We start from the raw sequence: 17,941 nt of genomic DNA on the forward strand, positions 1-17,941 counted from the left end.
CTATTGGGAGAAAAGAAGAGAAGAGAGTTAAAGTAGTAAGCGGAAGATTCCAGTGTTCACTTGGTCTGCATGGATTTCTCTGAGGAGGCAACCCTCATACTGAGGGGTAGATGGAACTGAGTCCTCCTGCATGCAGAAGCTCTCTATACATAATTTTCAATAACAAAGGAATTTGGAGAGTCCATAATTAGTAGAAATATATATATGTATGCAAGGATGTATCTCCTCTAATAAGGAAATCAAAAACGTAAGCCAGGCATGGTAGCTCATGCTTGTAATTGGAACATTCAGAAAGATGAGGCAGGAGGATTGCTGTGGGTTTGAAGACAGTCTGAGCACAGTGACACCTGACAGCAACACCTACATAGCAAGATCCTGTATCAAATCATAAAAACCCAAAGAAAAATGAACCATACTTTACTTTCACTTAATCAAAGCCCAATTCAATCACCATCTAACCACTAAGCACATCACTGCAGCATTATCTATTCCCGATAAAGTTTACAAAGCTATTTAAGATACCATATGTTTTACATTATTTTCACAAAACAACTTTGCAATATTTTAACAGTAAGTAAACAGCTGTTATAATAAGTAACATTAGTTGTAGTTGTAAGTAGATTAGTGTTATAGAGTGACAAATTTATACTACTGAGGAACAGACTGAAACTTCAAACTAAAGTTATGATAATGAGATGGCAAGGAACTATTGGAGTGTGACAAGCTAGGGCCAGACATCATATTACCTGATAGAAGCTGGAAATAATTACCAAATTTCATGGTTTGGAACCCTATTGAAACTCTTGAAGATCAACAGCAAAACTCTGCCCTGACTAAAAACCACCCTACAATTTGGAAATAGTACAGTGTGTTAAACAGATTTAAGCTCTTGCCATCATCTTCATTCAACAGTGAACAGCACAAAGCTTTAGTATTATTATAAATATCACACATATTTCACAGATGGTTTTATATATTTGTGAAACTCTTATTTGAAATAAATATTATTTCATGCTTATCTATAAGAATACACAGCAATACAGCTTACAAGTATTTCTGACAGCATCCAATTAAATAGAACTTTAAAATCCCTTTTTTTGTGGAAGACTGTAGAATAAACCATTTTTTATTTCTTTTGGTTAAAAACAATGGATTTGAATCTGGCATTTCTATGTACTACTCATTCCTTATGTTCAGTACATTGGTTATGTACACCTAGCAGTATAAACAAATATCAGAAGGGAAAACACACTGAAATAGTGTCTACAACAAAGGTGAGGGCCATGCACCAAATACAGGTGGCTCAGTAGAAGCAAACAGTATGCAGAAAGGCCCAGCCACTCTTCTCGAACTCCTGCTCTCGTCGATTTCATTATCTATATCCTTGGTGTGCTGGATACACTGGCAGAGCTCACAGAAAGGAATGCTCCTAGAGTGGCCTCTCATGCTTGTCCTGGATGTCCACATTGATCACATGCACTGGCTAGCAGGACTCCTGATCTCTGGAGCTCAAATCTGCTACAACCTCGTCAGAGATTCTCTTCACATGTGAAGATCAGGTCAAACAGGTCTGTGAAGTTCTGGAACCTTTCTGGGTGGGGCTTGATTCTTTTATTTCTATCCAACATATGTAAAATTCCATTTTGTGTATAGAGTTCTTTGTCTTTCCTGAGGAGATCATTGTACATTCTGGTCATATATAGTTTTGAAATCATAAACATTGGACTTGTCAGTTGCTGGTCCTGGGAACATCAATAGTTCCTGTTCCAAAGGAACAGACACTGAAATGACAGTTGCTGAGGATGACGTGTGCTTTCATGCTCTGAATCTGTTTACTTGAGCATACCACCATCAATCACCCTCGGCATTGATCAAGACATGGCACCTACCTAACTACCCACTGCACTTCAGAACTTTAAAATTCTAACCTCCTAGTGGCAAACTATGTAAGATGTTTAACTAGTTTTGTAACTGTTAAGAATAGGTATGTTCTGTGCTATCTATCATCTATCTATCTATCTATCTATCTATCTATCTATATGTATATATATATATATTTACAATTTTTTGTGTAAAAAATAAAATCTCTAAAAGTTGAATTTATGTTATATTGTCATAAGAAATGTTTCATAATTGAATATGGAAAATGCCTTCCAAAAGAGGTGAGTTATCAAATGATATCTTCTGCAGTATAAATTTATTCAGTGTGCTCTATATAATTGCTTCACCAGAAATTAATTTTCCAAGGAGAAATGGATCATAGGAAAGATGACAGATGCAGTGATCAATAAAAGACATTAGCAAAACAAAAAGCCCCTCCTTACAGGGATATGTAAGGTCTTCCAACATGATACTACCTCAGATTTCAAAGAGAACCTACCCAAATAAATGTCCTGGCCTTCTACTAAATTTCTGTTCTCCAAATACCCTCTTTTTAGTTCTCTCATTAATAAATGGAGCCCTACTGTATCAGCATCTAAGAGATGTCACAGAGGAATAAATTGGGAAAAGCAAAATGTTCCAAACCTGGCTTGTCCCTTGTGATGGTTGGCTTTCAGATTACTTAAGAAGATAATCTCAATTAGGGATACCTTATGGGCATGTCTGTGAGGGGTTTGCTAATTAAGTTAATTGATGTAGGAAAAAACAGCCTATTGTGAGTGGCAATATCCCCAAGAGAGTTTGTCCTGAACTATATTAGGATGGAAAAATTGGATAAAACAAGCTAGCACAGCAAGTAAGTCAACTTACATGCATCCATTTCTCTCTGTTCTTGGCTGTGTGGTGATATGACTAGATATGTGAACTTCCAGCCTTGACTTCTCCATTATGACATGGACTTGTAAGATGAAACAAACTCCTTGTTTATCTAAGTTGCTTCTAGTTATGTTTTATCACAGCAACACAATAAAAAATATGAGAGTCTTCAACAGACCAATAAATCTGCCATCTTGATTGAAACTAAGTCTTCTAGGTCAAATATATTTGGTATGTCACATGTATCCTTGAGATAATCTAAGGTGAAAAGGCATGTTATCTGCTAGTAAAAGCCTGCCTCAAAATCATCAGAGTATGATGTTAACAGTGACCAGGGACCCCAAGGCGACACCCTGTCGCCCCGGGGGGTAAAGGAGAGAGGGATAAGGGAAGAGGTTCCCAACACTGACCAGAGTGCACAGTGTATCTTGATGGAGCAGAGACTCTCTATGGTTTAAGAGCTTTATTATAGAAATGCAGGGGGAAAGAGAGAAGGGAGAGAGAGTGAGAGAGAGAGAGAAAGAGAGAGAGGAGAGAGAGGAGAGAGAGAGAGAGAGAGAGAGAGAGAGAGAGAGAGAGAGAGAGGAAAGAAAAGAGTAGAGAAGTGAGAGGTGAGAGAACAAAGGAGAGAGAGCGAGAAGTAAGAGAGGGAGGTGGGGCCTAATAGCTCCTTTTATGGTCTTCACTGTTGCTAGGTAACTGGGGAGGAGTTTAGCCTGAACACCGGAAGCTTGGGCCATTGCTTAAGCAACTACTGACCATGCTTCTCTTGTGGGGGCTGTGGGAGGTGGTAACTTAGGCAGGGGCCAGAGTTCCAGGAGCATGAGGGAACACCTACCTTGTCATGAAGGTGAATTATGACCTCAGGGTTCAGATCTCAGCTCGACTGGAGACCAGCCTGCAATTCCCTACACTCTGCCCTCTGAGCATAAGAGTTACAGGTCTATATTGTCCTGGCTGGCTTTTACCGTGGGTGCTTGAGATCTAAACTCAGATCCTCCTGTTTGCATGGCAAGTACTCTGATCACTAAACCTTTTCTTTAGCTCCTGTTTATATTATTTTGTGAGCTTTGCCTGTGACTCCAGAAACTTATGTATCTTCTGACTTTAATCTGAGCATTTGGGAGACAGGGGAAGGTGAGTCTCTATGAATTTAAAGGCCAGCTTGGTTTACATTGTGAGTTTTAGGACAATAAGGCAGACCCTGTCTCAAAAAACAAAGCAAAAAAAAAACAAAAAAAAAACACAAAAACAAAAAAACATCTCAAGAGAACTATGTAATGCTTGTGAAGACTGGTTGGTATATTCTGGGCCATTTTATTCCTGGCTAAATAATCAAAGAGAATACATACACATACAATATTCTAAGATGCTCTTATCTAACACAGTTTTCTTAAGACTTAAAAAGAACTTAATCTATTCTTCAATTGTTATAGCCAAAGAAATGTCAGCATTCTCAGGAGAAATACTAAAACTACACACAGAAGGGCCTAGTTACTATCATTTGTTATAAATATACTTTCAATATGTAAATGGAAGAAAAATGGAATAGAGGGTTATGATCTGTATGTCCAGACAGACAAGGTTCAATCAAGGTTTGATTTCTTCTTAGCTGAGTGTTCTTGGGAAAATGGTTTTATCTCCCTGGGTTTCAGTCCACATTTCTAAAACAAAGTTGAAATTATAGGACAAAAAGCTGTCTGGGAAAACTGGTATGAATTAACTCATTTTAGAATGATAAAATAATAGTAAGTACTTGCTATTTTTATGAAATACATTATTCATTATATAGTATAACTTTTCTGTATGTTATTTCAATATTTCAGTCTAATCATATTTCTACAGATCAAACTTCAGCTGCATGATTAGTCAATAAACATGGCTTTACACCAAGTAGTGAGCTGACCAACAGATATGACAAATATGAATAAAATAATTCATTTCATTTAAAAAGTCATATAGGTACATATTACTATGGAAGGCTGGCATCTTGGATGAGAGAAGGATTATAGATGTAGTATATAGCATTATGACAAAGCAGAGACAGAAAATGCCATGGTGTATCAGGAGAACCATAAGCAGTTTGCAAAGATACAGGTACTGCAGAGAAGAAACAGAAACTGATGTGGGAGGAAAGGCAGGCTAGCACTTATAATAAAGGTTTTATATGCTGCCAAGATAATGAACCCTATTGTCAGTAAGAAACATGGCATTCTTGAATAAGCAACAGAGTAAACACAAAGTGACTGTCAGTGTACAAGACAAATTTATATAGTTATGTTATGTCTCAACACTAGTATGTTGAATCCTAGTCTCTAGAGAAATGGACTGGCAAGTGTTAGGTAGGGCAATATCATTTTGTGAAGTTCCCTCACTTTGACTAAATTTTGGTTTTTCGAGACAGGGTTTCTCTGTATAGCCCTGGCTGTCCTGGATCTCACTTTGTAGACCAGGCTGGCCTCGAACTCAGAAACCTGCCTGCCTCTGCCTCCTGAGTGCTGTGATTAAAGGCGTGTGCCACCACACCCGGCTTAAATTTATAATTCTTGAAATTAAGGTACTTTGGTTTCTAGAACTAAATTCAATTGTTTCTCTAGGTTTGTGTCTTTCCTGCCCTATCAGCCTCAAGTCACAGCCAGCCAGGAAAGCTGATTTTCCATTCTTTACCTGACTGCTCACTGTTTGTCCTTACCAATGACTAACAGCAGGCCACAAACAAAACTTTCTAATCTATTTCCCCTTCCCCCTTCCTCTAAAATGTATGAAAATGAAACCTCACTCTGCCATAGGAGCCTGAACTGTATTCAACGTTCTTGCCACGGTGCCATCTGTCTATGGCTTTAATTCCTTTTAATAAATCTCTTACTAAAAAGATAATCTATCCCAGTGTCCCCTTTGAAGCTAAAATACGAGACCTTTCAGGAAGTTGTCTGTTAAAAATGTACATTATTTTCACTAATGTCATTAGTATGAGAACAATTCACAAAGCATAGACAAATGCTATCCAAATTATAAGCTACAAAACTGAATTCCCAATTTTATAATATCTAAGAAAGAGGAAGAAAACATGCAAATTATTCAGGAGGTGAAATCTTTTTCTTGATGCTAATTTGTAAAGAAACCTATAAAAGTAACATTGATCAAAGGAAAAAAATTCTTGATATTAGACCCAACTATAGTTTTGTATTTGAGTACTACAGATGCATTAGGGAGATAGACTGCATTGGGAAAGTTCAGTAAATAGAACTTGAAATAATTGTAATTGATGAGACCAGGGATCATGTGAGCATTGGAGGCTGTAGTAAGCAGAAGTGAAGCAAGCTGGCAAGCAGGATTCGCTGACAAGGATAAATGTCTAGCTCGGGCCCTGCACCGGGCAGACAGTGGTGGGAACAAACTGAAGAGGCTGTGCATTGCATGAAAAGTTAAAACTTTATATCTTGAGAAGATCTGAGTTTTCAGGAAAAAAATAACTTTTTTTTTTTGTTTTTGGTCACAACACCTTTTCATCTTGACTATTTCTTCAGTGTATTTCTCAACATGGAGAAGCTCAAGGGCTGGGATGGACCCAGTACACTTCCACTTTGATGCCGCCAATAGATTGAAAAAAGCAGGGATTCCAGGCTATCTCTGAAGCTCTAATTTATGTTTCTTATTTAGTGAACTAAATAAGACTACTGTGACAGAATACTGGCAGTGGTAATAAGAGAACGCTTATTTAAATTTAAGCTTAAATATAAACTCTTTGAAAGTGCCAAAAACGAGATAGATAAGGAATTTGATGTGTCTTTTTCGCCTCTTGTCTACCTATATTTAGAACTACCACCCTGACAACAAGCCCAGCAGTCAAGTTCCAGTAGAAGATTAAGTATTTATTTGCACCAATGCCAAATTAAACCGTCAAATTATAGAATAGGGGGGAAAAGGCACACCACAATGCAGACAGAAGTTTTATATCTCCTTTTCTGTTGTGGTTGCTCTGGGATGAAAGCACCATCTGCAGTGTATTCTTTATTCAGGGAAACCCCTGATGGTCTATTTGCATGTGCAAAGATAGTCTTCTGGGTTGTAGATGAAAGGGGAGGATGATAGGAGGAGACTATCCATGTTCTATGACTCATAAGAAATAAATTAGCCACAAACCCAGAAGGTTAGGCATAAACAAAGTATAATGTCAGTACTGACATGACCTTGAGATATGCAGTAGGCCTGGTCTTCAGTCTGTTGACTCAAAAACACAACCTTACTGCAAGTTGGAAAGAGGTTTTTCTGAAGCCATGAGTCACCACAGCCTGGGAACTCACATTTAAGTTACCCAACTTCCATGTACCAGTGAAGTAGCAGGTTTTTGAAGGTTTTGTAGTGACAGAATGAAATCATAAATTGGGGTACTTTTCAAATATAGTGGTAGAGTCATCAGAATAACAGCAAAACAAGAAAATTCACAGCTATGTGCCTCGGATGCTATCTGATGATAGTTTTAGACTTTTGATTTGGTGGAAATAAGGGTTTTTTTTTCTTTTTTAAGTTAATAAATCCCAAAGATTTTTATCTGCTAGTTGCAAAGGTCAGATGCAGAGGTAGACAAGGAATGGCTAGTTAGGTGGGTAAAGATAGCCCAAGATAAAGTATAATTAGGCTCTGGACCTAATTGGAAGTTCTTATCAATTTGAGTTCAGCCTTGTAGAAAGTTCATGCAAGTGCAGGTTTTGTTTATTTTATTTCAGCATTTTTATTTTTTTATTTTCACAAGATCAAGTCCAACTCTTGTGGAGTGAATACAGCTCTATCACCAAAGGCAATAACATTTATTTTGAGTCAAACGTTAGAGATTGTGGTTGGAAACATGGATTTAGGTTGCTCTGAAAGATGGGTTCCAGTTTGAAATCAGTTAAATAAACTTCCAGAGTACCAGAATAAAAGACAATCATAAGCAATGTGTTCTGAACCTAGTCAGGAATGAGCAGACTTAAAGGACCATCAGGGAGAACTCCCCTTTTCTGTAACTATTAGCTTGTAAAACCAGGGAGTAATCATTGCAGGAATTTGAGTACTAGTTAAAAGAATTAAATTTTAATGGTATTTCTTGCTCTGGGTGGGGACATGATACCCTACATTGCCCAAAAGGTAATTTAGCAGAAGGCTTTATAGTTGGCAGTAAAGACAGACTGTTACCAGAGGAATTTGAGCAGCCCCACATTGGGTGTCATATTCTACTTACAAAATATAGAACCCCTTCTGCTGTTTCTAGTTTAAACACAAGAGAATTTTAAAATAGAAATAAAAGGGAGATTGAGAACAATTTTACTAAAGTTTAAGAGAAAAACAGCAAGGCAGCTAACCTTTAAACTGTTATGTCTATGTTGATGGATGATGAACAGAGAAAAAAAGAAAGTAACAATATGTTGTTAGGATCTTGCATGTACAGCAATGGAGTTCAGAAAGCGTGGAGAACTGACTTCACACAAGCAAAGTGAGAAAGCCCAGAACATAATAAAACATCTACTACAAAAGGAAAAGACAAAAGGGTAGAAAGAACAGAGCTGTATGCTTTTTCTGGGTTAGGACTCAGAAAATAGGCTGGCCAATGATTTTCTCTAAGTGTCCATACTACAAGGGGAAGGTTCTGCAAAAGAAAAACATATTATTAATTAGAATATAAATTCCACTCACCCAGTTATGTAACTGAGAATATTATATCTCCATCTAGGTCTAGGCAATAGCTAGGTTCTAGTCTTCAGACCCTAATGGGCCTAAAAAGGACCAATCTTCCATCTTTTTAGATGCCGATTTAAGTCCTCAAGAGACTTATTTTCTGGCAAAAAGGAGGTAGAGTCCACTCTCTTTGAAGGGGAGAGATGTTCCCTAGGACCTCCAGGGCAGCTTGCTGACATTTCTGTAGTTACCTAAGACAAGAGCTGTCTCTCCCTTTAGAGTTCATTGAAATCATTCTTTCTACCCTTCTGGAATTTGTCTGTTGTAAGGAGTTAAGAATGAAGTTCTTTGGCAAATGAATGAAAGTAGAAAACATCATCCTGAGTGAGGTAACGCATCACAAAAGAACACACATGGTATCCACTCACTGATAAATGGATATTAGCCCAGAAGTTCAGAATACCCAAGATACAATTCACAGACAACATGAAACTCAAGAAGGAAGATCAGTGTGGATACTTTGGTCCTTCTTAGAAGGGGGATCAAAATACCCATGGGAAAAGATACAGAGACAAAGTTTGAAGCAGAAATTTCGGGTGACAGAAGATGCTGGCAAGGATGTGGAGAAAGAGGAACACTCCTCCGTTGCTGGTGGGATTGCAAGCTGGTACAACCACTCTGGAAATCAGTCTGGTGGTTCCTCAGAAAACTGGACATAGTACTACCTGAGGACCCAGAAATACCACTCCTGGGCATATACCCAGAAGATGCTCCAACATGTAACAAGGACACATGCTCCACTATGTTCATAGCAGCCTTATTTATAAAAGCCAGAAGCTGGAAAGATGCCAGATGTCCCTCAACAGAGGAATGGATACAGAAAATGTGGTATATTTACACAGTGGAGTACTACATGACTATTAAAAAACTCCTTTATTTTCTATACAGGAACCAGGGACCCTAGCAGAAGCCAGAGCTTCCAAAAAAAAAAAAAAATTAAATGCATTTACTAAAAACACTGATAGGGACATCAGATAGGCAGTGGAATGGGGTCTCTGTTACAGGTTTTAGATGCTATCTGGTGATGTTCTTAGAGTCTGAGTTTTCAGAAACAGATAGTCTAGCTAATAGTCTAGTTAATGTATTCTGAGGATTTTATCTGCTAGTTAAAGGGATGTTATATGGGAATCAGATGTGAAAGCTACTAAAAGGGCTTAAAGGCAAGCCAGGTAACTTTGTCTCAAGATTTGTAACATTCAAACTCTCCACAATCACAGTTTTGAATCAGTCTTTAGAAACTTCAGCATAGGTGTGGCTTTTTCAAGAGACTCCAAAGTTCAAATCTGGAGAGCTGAGAAAAAGATCAGACCCTTTTGGGGATAGCCCCGGGGATAATTATATTTTGATGTTAATCCCATTTGCCAGTGAGTGGTTGTGAAGAAGGAATGAGTCAGATTTCCGGTAAACTTGCTTCCCACTTTAATTTGTAAAATAAAGGAGAGCTGATGATTGGGCAGATAAAAAGGAAGGTGAAGCAGAAGGTTGGGAGAGAGAAGGAGAAAATGGGAGAGAGGATGCAGAGGAGGAAGAAGAAAAGCAGAGCAGAAGCACATGGCCTGGAGAAACCGCAAGTTATAAAGGGTCTCATAAGGTGTGGAAGATGGTAGTAGAGTGGTAGATCTGCCCAATCTAGGCACACAGCATGAATCCATATTAATTGAGTCGTGTTTTCATTGTTGGGGCATATTTGGATTGGAGATTTACCACAAGACCCTAAAGTGTTTACTGTGTGGTCCTTCACCAGAAAAGTTTCCCACAACTGGTTTAAAGTAAAATCTGAGGGAAGAAGTGTTTAATATCAAACTCCTTAGGGATAATTGTTCCCAATTAAATTTAGATATCATGTATATTCATTTTGTTTTATATTGTACAACATGTATACATTCATATATTGTAATATATTCATGTATGTAAATATATATGATTTGAATACTTTTTTTTCATCAAAGTTTGATTTTAGAGAAATCTAAAAGGCTTCTCCCTACGAGCACCAGCTTCCTTTTAAAATGCTTCAGGCCACACATTCCGTGTACTGTGTAACCTGGAAGAACCTGACAGAATGTTAAGTCTCTGAAACGCAAGCAAGTCAGTACCTGTGGCTCCTCCTAGCACATCTCAACCCACTTCCTACCTAAACCTCTTCCTCCCAGGGGCTGGGCTTCTGCTTCCCTTTCCCCAGCCTCTTATTATCCCTCCCCTTCTCTTCTCTCATGGTTCAGTTTAGTCAGCCAATCAAGTTCAGCCCGGATGCTGAACTGGGCTATCTACTTTCTCCTTTATATCTACAATAAAAATCTGATAGATTTACATTTTTAAAATAAAATGGAATTCTAAAATCAATTTTAAAAAACAGATTATAGGAATTATACTAGGCATACTGTACCAACGAGCATACCACACATTCATGATATGTATTATTACCAGAAACTTTAAGGAGCCCCCACTTGGGACATGACAGGAGAGCCAGTATTTGGCTCCCGCTTACAGTTCTTAGTCTCAATAGTAAAATAATTTAAGGGAGCATTCAGAAAAAGTCTTGAGGACAGTTTCATTAGGTATCAAAAACTCCAGAACAGAACCACAAGCTATAAATTTTGACAGCTACCTGAAAGAGGAAGACAAAGAGTAACAAATACAGCCAGGCTGTTTATAAACAGTTACATTGCAGACAAGCAGCCAGGGAGTGGGGAAATAAAAACACCGGAACTACCAGAAGAAGCATACATGGGCTCCAGGCAGCATCCAAAAGGAAGAACAGATGTGAAAAATAACTATTTTCTGAGTGAGGACTCAGAAAGGCAGGCAGACTTGGCTGACCCTTGTGGCAGTTCTGTAGTGACTGCACAGAATACAAGAGTTCTGGGGGAAAAGTAAACTCATTAGAAGGATTATTATTACTTCCACTCCTTATTGTGATTAAAGGTCCCTTAGCTAGATGACTGACCTGCTCAGTTCTTCACTGCTCTGATAATACCAGCAATAGCATTACATCTATTTCCAGAGTCATCAATACATACAACCCTTTCCCATTCAGAGTCTAGACATTGACCCTGGACTTTTATAAAGTTTATTCCTAAGAATTAAATAGAAGTCTCAGGTTCTTAAATGAAAGATAATGACAATTCACAAAAGTAATTTATAAATATCACATGCATTAGCTATCAACTATATAGAAATGAAAAAAATAAGTTTTAAACTATAAATTGAGTAATAAAGTATACTTACTTATAACAACAAATAAAACCAAAAAATGCTTTCAAATGTGAATTGTTATCAGGAGCAAGGTGCTATTTAATTATTCTTAATAGGTTTCAAATTAATTGTTCAAACTTTAGATGGAATTCTAATGGCCTGTTCAACTTGAAATCTCCATTTTCTCCTCCCTTGTCTCTTTTGTTGGAGATTTGGCCTACTGAAAGTTAAAATGAGGTCAGCAGAGATTTATCTCAATCTCTGTCACCCTTTTCAGTTTATAATCAATCAGTCATATCCCTGAATGCTATTTTTCTGACAGCACCAGCTTCAAGATGGAGTACAGAATGTTCTTACAATCACTAACAAAGGCAAAAATAGTCTGACTTTTCAGAAAACGGTGTAGTCATGAAATTTGAAACAGAAAATATCTACAATTAACTCTTTAAAGAATCCATTTAAGTTGACTGTTGTGTTTTATTTCTCTGGAATGCTATATATTTTTAAATGTATACTATAGAGCTTTGAATAGCATGTAGAGTTAAAATTAGTAAACTGTGTATGTGTGTGATGTATAAGTGTATATGTGTACTTTAAACAAATGCACAATCTCATATGTAGTACATGATTCATAGCTTTGATTTGAAAAAAAGATCCAATGAATGTAAGTGAATGGTTAACAACAAACCAGGTGGGTTTTGTTTTTATTTTTACTTAGTTTCCAAGAAAACAAAGTTGCAAATAAAAGCTTAGTTTTTTTCATCTGAAAAGACACAACTTGTTACTTAGGAGTGATCATATCTTAAAATTTATTTATTTATTTATTTATTTATTATACTTTGGGCTATTAGAGTATATAATATAATTTATTTTAGTGCTAAAATAAGCTATTTATTTGATATAATATTTAACTGTTCAACATAGATAGATATCATATCTGAAAATATACACCATAGCTACATATTTAGTATTTAAATATACATACATGTATATTTTATATTCTTAACATGTGGTATTCAGTGGCCAGTACTTATTTCACAAATTCTCTTCCTACCAGAGAGAATCAGCTTTTATCAGGACCCCAAGTAATATGTGTGTGTTGTAAAGTATGGGAAGCCATGGTATATGTTCTCAGTAACCATAAAATGTATTAGCTATCAAAATACATTTCTCCTCCCATTTACCAGATCTGCTCATATACGTTCTTTTCTAGTATATACAATGACAATATCAGAGCTGTAGTGATGACTCAGCACCTTGAGTGTGCCTCTGAAGTGTTGAATTTAATGTTTGAACCATGACATCTAACTCAATATTCTCTTTACCTATTTGTCTGTCCCTGTCAATTGGCTGTTGGTAATCCCAAAGATTTGAGGAGAAAGACCACTGACCCAATGATCTTAGCCAAATTAATTAAAGGAAGTAATTAAACTTTTTTTTTAATTTGTATACACAGGCTGCTTCCCCCTAAGACAGGGTTCGAGACCTCAGCATTGGACATGAGCAAGATAAAGTTTTTGTAGTTCATGGATAGGGAACTTCTAAATGTGGGATTTGGCATGCAAATAATTCAGGCCGCAGAAGCAAAACAACCAAAACAGGTTGGTCAAAATAAACTCTTGTGAAATAGAGATGATTGCAAAGTGGTCATAAGGTAGTCAAAGCAACAGGTGGTAATAATAATCTTTTAAAACAAAGGCCTGTGGGGAGCGGGTGTGGCGGCAGTCCCAAAGGCGCCAGAGACTGCAGCTAAGTCATATGACTTGCACCTGACTTCCTCATATAAGACACAAACATCTTGAGTGCTGCGCAGGTGTACCAGGATACAGGTGAATCCAATTTGGTGGAGATTTGCCCCTGCTGCCCTGATTAGCTGAAGCTGCGTGCCTGGTGAGGTGGCGTGGCCTGCGGTTCGTGGATGAGAGAGAGTATAAAAGGAGTGAGAGGCCCAGGGTTCGGGAGAGATATAAAAACAGGGGAGATATAAAAACAAGGGAGATATAAAAACAAGGGAGATATAAAAACAAGGGAGATATAAAAACAAGGGAGATATAAACAAGGGAGAGATATAAACAAGGGAGATATAAACAAGGGAAATATAGAGAAAGAAGAAACAGGACTGAATAAACGTGTGCAGAAGGATCCTGTAGCAGCGTCGTTCTTCCTGGCCAGTTGAGCGCGCAACAAGTGGTGCCGAAACCCGGGACAAGAAACATCTTCAGGCATGAGCGAAGACCCCCTGCTACAGGGAGGATTCAGAACTGCATAACGGGGAAGAAGGGGTTAATAAAGTGTTCCCGTAAAACAGACTGTTGAGAAGGATCCGGCGTGGATTCAGAACTCTTCAGCTGGGGAACGGTACTGATGAAGAGAAAGAAGAGAGATGAAGACTGAATAAACTGCTGTTAGAAGGACTGGTGGTCGTGTCGTTCTTGCTGGTCGAGAGCGGACGCGACAATTGGTGGCCCGTACGGGGAACCGACTCCCCCACCGAGTTCAGAACTTTCAGCAGTCAGTGGTTGCCGGCAGGGTAAGTTCACGGTGAGTGAAACTTGCGACCCCAGGAGTTTGGGAAGGACCTCGGATAAAATAGAGGTGAGCATAAAGTTGCCAGGAAGTAGGCACAAAGTAACCCAGGAGTTTGGGAAGGACCTCGGATAAAGTAGAGGTGAGCATAAAGTTGCCAGGAAGTAGGCATAAAGTAACCCAGGAGTTTGGGAAGGACCTCCGATAAAATAGAGGCGAATATAACGTTGCCAGGAAGCAGGTACAAGGTAACTAAAGGTTCCCGGCTTTGGGACAAGTTAAGGTTCCTGGTTTCAGGATAGATTAAGGAAGTATGATAACCTCAGTGTAGTGATCAAGAGATCCTCGCTGTGTAGTTATGCTTTTTTCTCCCATTGACCCTTTGTGGGTAGGTCTGATAGTTTTGGTCTTGTTTGTTCTGATATATGGACTCTGTTACTGTTTGAAACTGTGTGTAGAGGCAGTCAAGACAGGTCAGAAAATCCTTACAGAGCAACAAGAAAGTATGTCGGAAGAGGAAAAGGGCTTAAAAAGAAAAAGGAAAAAGAAAGGAGACACAGTGTTATCAGGTGGTCAGAAAGGACGAAACAAAAGAGTTGAGGCAGAGGAGGAAGGCGAATTAGCTTTTGCTCCCCCTCCCTATGCCTCCTCGTCAGCCATCTATGGGCAGACCTTCTGTCCGGAGGTCTGGAAAGAGGATAGATTCTCCTTGCTGGGATGTCCTATTTTCACTGATCAAGCTGAATTTGCATGGGATAGAGATATGCTGCTTGATCAAGGTCGATTTGCACAACAACAGTCAGGATATCCAGTGCAGGTGTTTAAGCAGGTAAATCAGATTGCCATAAGGGCACGGAAACCATTGCCTAACAGAGGGGAAGCTAGTGAAAACTTGACTCTCATATTGACTCCCCAGATGGACACACAGGTGATTGAGGTTATGGTCTCATTACCACGAGGTATTGTGTCCATCTCCCCTGGGGATCGAGTAGATCAGGTGTTGACGTGGGCGAGAGGGTCTGTTTGTGTGTTTCCACAGGACCAGATGGAACCTCTTTGGGTGCCGGAGAGATTGGTGAGACGCTGCAAGAATGAGGCTCCTGATCCAGTTGCCCCGTGGATGTGGTGGATGATCCCACAAGCACAAACGATGGAGCCGAGATGGGAGATCCTTTCGGTATTCCAGAAGCCGCTACCAGCTCGACATGACATTCAAATTTTTCCACGCTTTTTGATCCCTGAATTCCCCCTAAAGAGATAGCCCCGCTGGCCATCTATCCCTTGCTTCAGGGAAGATGAGCGGGGATGAGAGCCCTGGGATGTATGCTTGTTATAGTGTGTGTGTGTTTTGTGTTTGGCACATGTGTTAGGTGCAGAGTGTGCGGCCCGCACTTTCGCCATGGTAGCGTAGGCTTTTGCTGCAGTGGAGGCGGGACAATCTCCTCAGATTCGGTTTGCCGCTCTAAAAGAAATTATGCTGCGTTATGCCGTGGGGTGCGAGGCTAAGCACTTCACAGAGGATAGCTGCTGTTGGCATCCTGTGGAAGGCATGTCTGATTGCATGAAGGTTCAGTGTCCTAGTTCCCTTCCCTCAGGAAAAACGACACGGGAGCTGGCCAAGACCTCTCTGGGTGATGAGCCTAAGGGATGGTTTTGTGTAGGGCCCCTATGCTTGCACACTGGGGATCAGACCTCTACCTTCACCCATGAGGCTTGCTTGCAGCAATTAAGATCTGGCCATAGGTTCATTAACATCCTGGCCTTTTGATGCACCTGCCACAAGCAAAACACAATCTCCCCAGGTGTGGCTTGGCATGATAGAGAGGTAGTCAGTGATAAGACTCCCTGGGCATGTCACCAACCTAAGACAGGGATCAAACCAATGCTGTTTGTCACCCAAGGACGGGTAAGGGGCATGGCTGCGGGGGGCTATCTACAGACATTCTCTCTGCCAAAAAAGAAAAAAAGGGGGAATTGTGGGGAGCGGGTGTGGCGGCAGTCCCAAAGGCGCCAGAGACTGCAGCTAAGTCATATGACTTGCACCTGACTTCCTCATATAAGACACAAACATCTTGAGTGCTGCGCAGGTGTACCAGGATACAGGTGAATCCAATTTGGTGGAGATTTGCCCCTGCTGCCCTGATTAGCTGAAGCTGCGTGCCTGGTGAGGTGGCGTGGCCTGCGGTTCGTGGATGAGAGAGAGTATAAAAGGAGTGAGAGGCCCAGGGTTCGGGAGAGATATAAAAACAGGGGAGATATAAAAACAAGGGAGATATAAAAACAAGGGAGATATAAAAACAAGGGAGATATAAAAACAAGGGAGATATAAACAAGGGAGAGATATAAACAAGGGAGATATAAACAAGGGAAATATAGAGAAAGAAGAAACAGGACTGAATAAACGTGTGCAGAAGGATCCTGTAGCAGCGTCGTTCTTCCTGGCCAGTTGAGCGCGCAACAAAGGCCTGGTTGATGTTTCCTGGAACAGGCAGTACAGAACCATTTGTAGTTATGATTATAGGTGAGGCATGGATCAATCCTTGAGAAAAAGAGGTTTAATAACAAACAGGAATGAACCTAGTTTGTCTTTATTATAAGATGACTTTCAAGCCTAAACTGGAGGCAAGCTGGTTCATCACACGAGTAACAATATAAAATGACACATTTTGAAATTTTCAAAATGGAATTTTTGGGGTAAAGAGGTTGGGGATCACAGCTCCATTACTTTGACTGTCAGATTCTTTGAATAAATGTGGGCTGCTTTCATCCAACTTTCCCTCTACTTTCCTCCTGGAATATTTTTGTCCCATTTCTCTCTATGTAGTTCCCTAACATTTGTTTCTGTGTGCATTTATAGACTGCTTCTTTTCTAGCTTCCTTTGTCTAAATCTTACTTTAAATTAAACTTCTCCATAAGACTTTGATGTGTTTAGAATGTGTTGTGGATTATAAATAGAAATAATAAATAAGTCAAACAAGTAAATGGATAAAAATACTTGTTTTAAAATGTAAATTTTTATGTAAGAAGGAAATGGTATATAAATTCTACAATACTTCTAAAATTCAGTATTCATTCAATAGTAATAATAATTTCTATTCAAGTTTTAGATTCTTAAAGACCATTCACACTCATTTTATTCCAATCCAGGAACCTGTTAAGATGATGTAAGAAGCAAAGCACTGATGGCATGACCTATAGGGCAACCCTGAAGACTTTTCTATTCCTAGCCATGTGAAATTGCACATGCATTATTCTACTATTTAAAGATTTGTTTTGTTTTGTTTATGAGAATGTGTCTTAATGTATGCAGCTGTGTGCAGTTGCCCACAGCGCTCAGAAATTGGTAACAGATCTCCTGGAACTGGTGTTACAGAAAGGTTTGAGCAGCTCAGTGTGGGTGCTGGGAACTGAACTTGGATCATGTACAATAGCAGCAAACCTCTTAACAGTTATTTATTTCTCCATCTGTGATGGTTTGTATATTCTTGGCCCAGGGAGTGGCACTATTAGAAGATGTGGTCTTGGGCTAGAGAGATGGCTCAGCAGTTAAGAGCACTGACTGTTCTCTCAGAGGTCCTGAGTTCAATTCCCAATTCCCAGCAGTTATATGGTGGCTCACAACCATCTGTAATGGGCACTGATGCCCTCTTCTAGAGTGTATGATGAGAGCAACAATATACTCACATACATAAAATAAATAAATCTTAAAAATCCACCACAACAAACCCAAAACCAAACAAAAAACAGAAG

The 17,941-nt window shown here is 39.2% G+C and overlaps 1 protein-coding gene, 1 long non-coding RNA gene and 1 pseudogene across 5 annotated transcripts in view; 1 reads left to right on the top strand and 2 right to left on the bottom strand.

Annotated features, from left to right (window-relative positions):
• Window positions 1–17,941, bottom strand: part of Fgf14 (fibroblast growth factor 14) — a 703,246-nt gene that overhangs the window by 9,527 nt on the left and 675,778 nt on the right. The window lies entirely within an intron of this gene.
• On the bottom strand, window positions 7–2,052 carry Gm15422 (annotated as a pseudogene).
• The window catches only part of 1700024B18Rik (RIKEN cDNA 1700024B18 gene), a 28,050-nt gene continuing 13,776 nt past the window's right edge, over window positions 3,668–17,941 (top strand). Inside the window, exons 1-2 of the long non-coding RNA NR_045479.1 lie at window positions 3,668–3,768; window positions 13,121–13,265. This is a non-coding gene — a long non-coding RNA (RIKEN cDNA 1700024B18 gene). The remainder of the gene's footprint in view (window positions 3,769–13,120; window positions 13,266–17,941) is intronic.

This window comes from Mus musculus, chromosome 14 (genome assembly GCF_000001635.26).
Source record: "Mus musculus strain C57BL/6J chromosome 14, GRCm38.p6 C57BL/6J".
Taxonomy (NCBI): domain Eukaryota; kingdom Metazoa; phylum Chordata; class Mammalia; order Rodentia; family Muridae; genus Mus; species Mus musculus.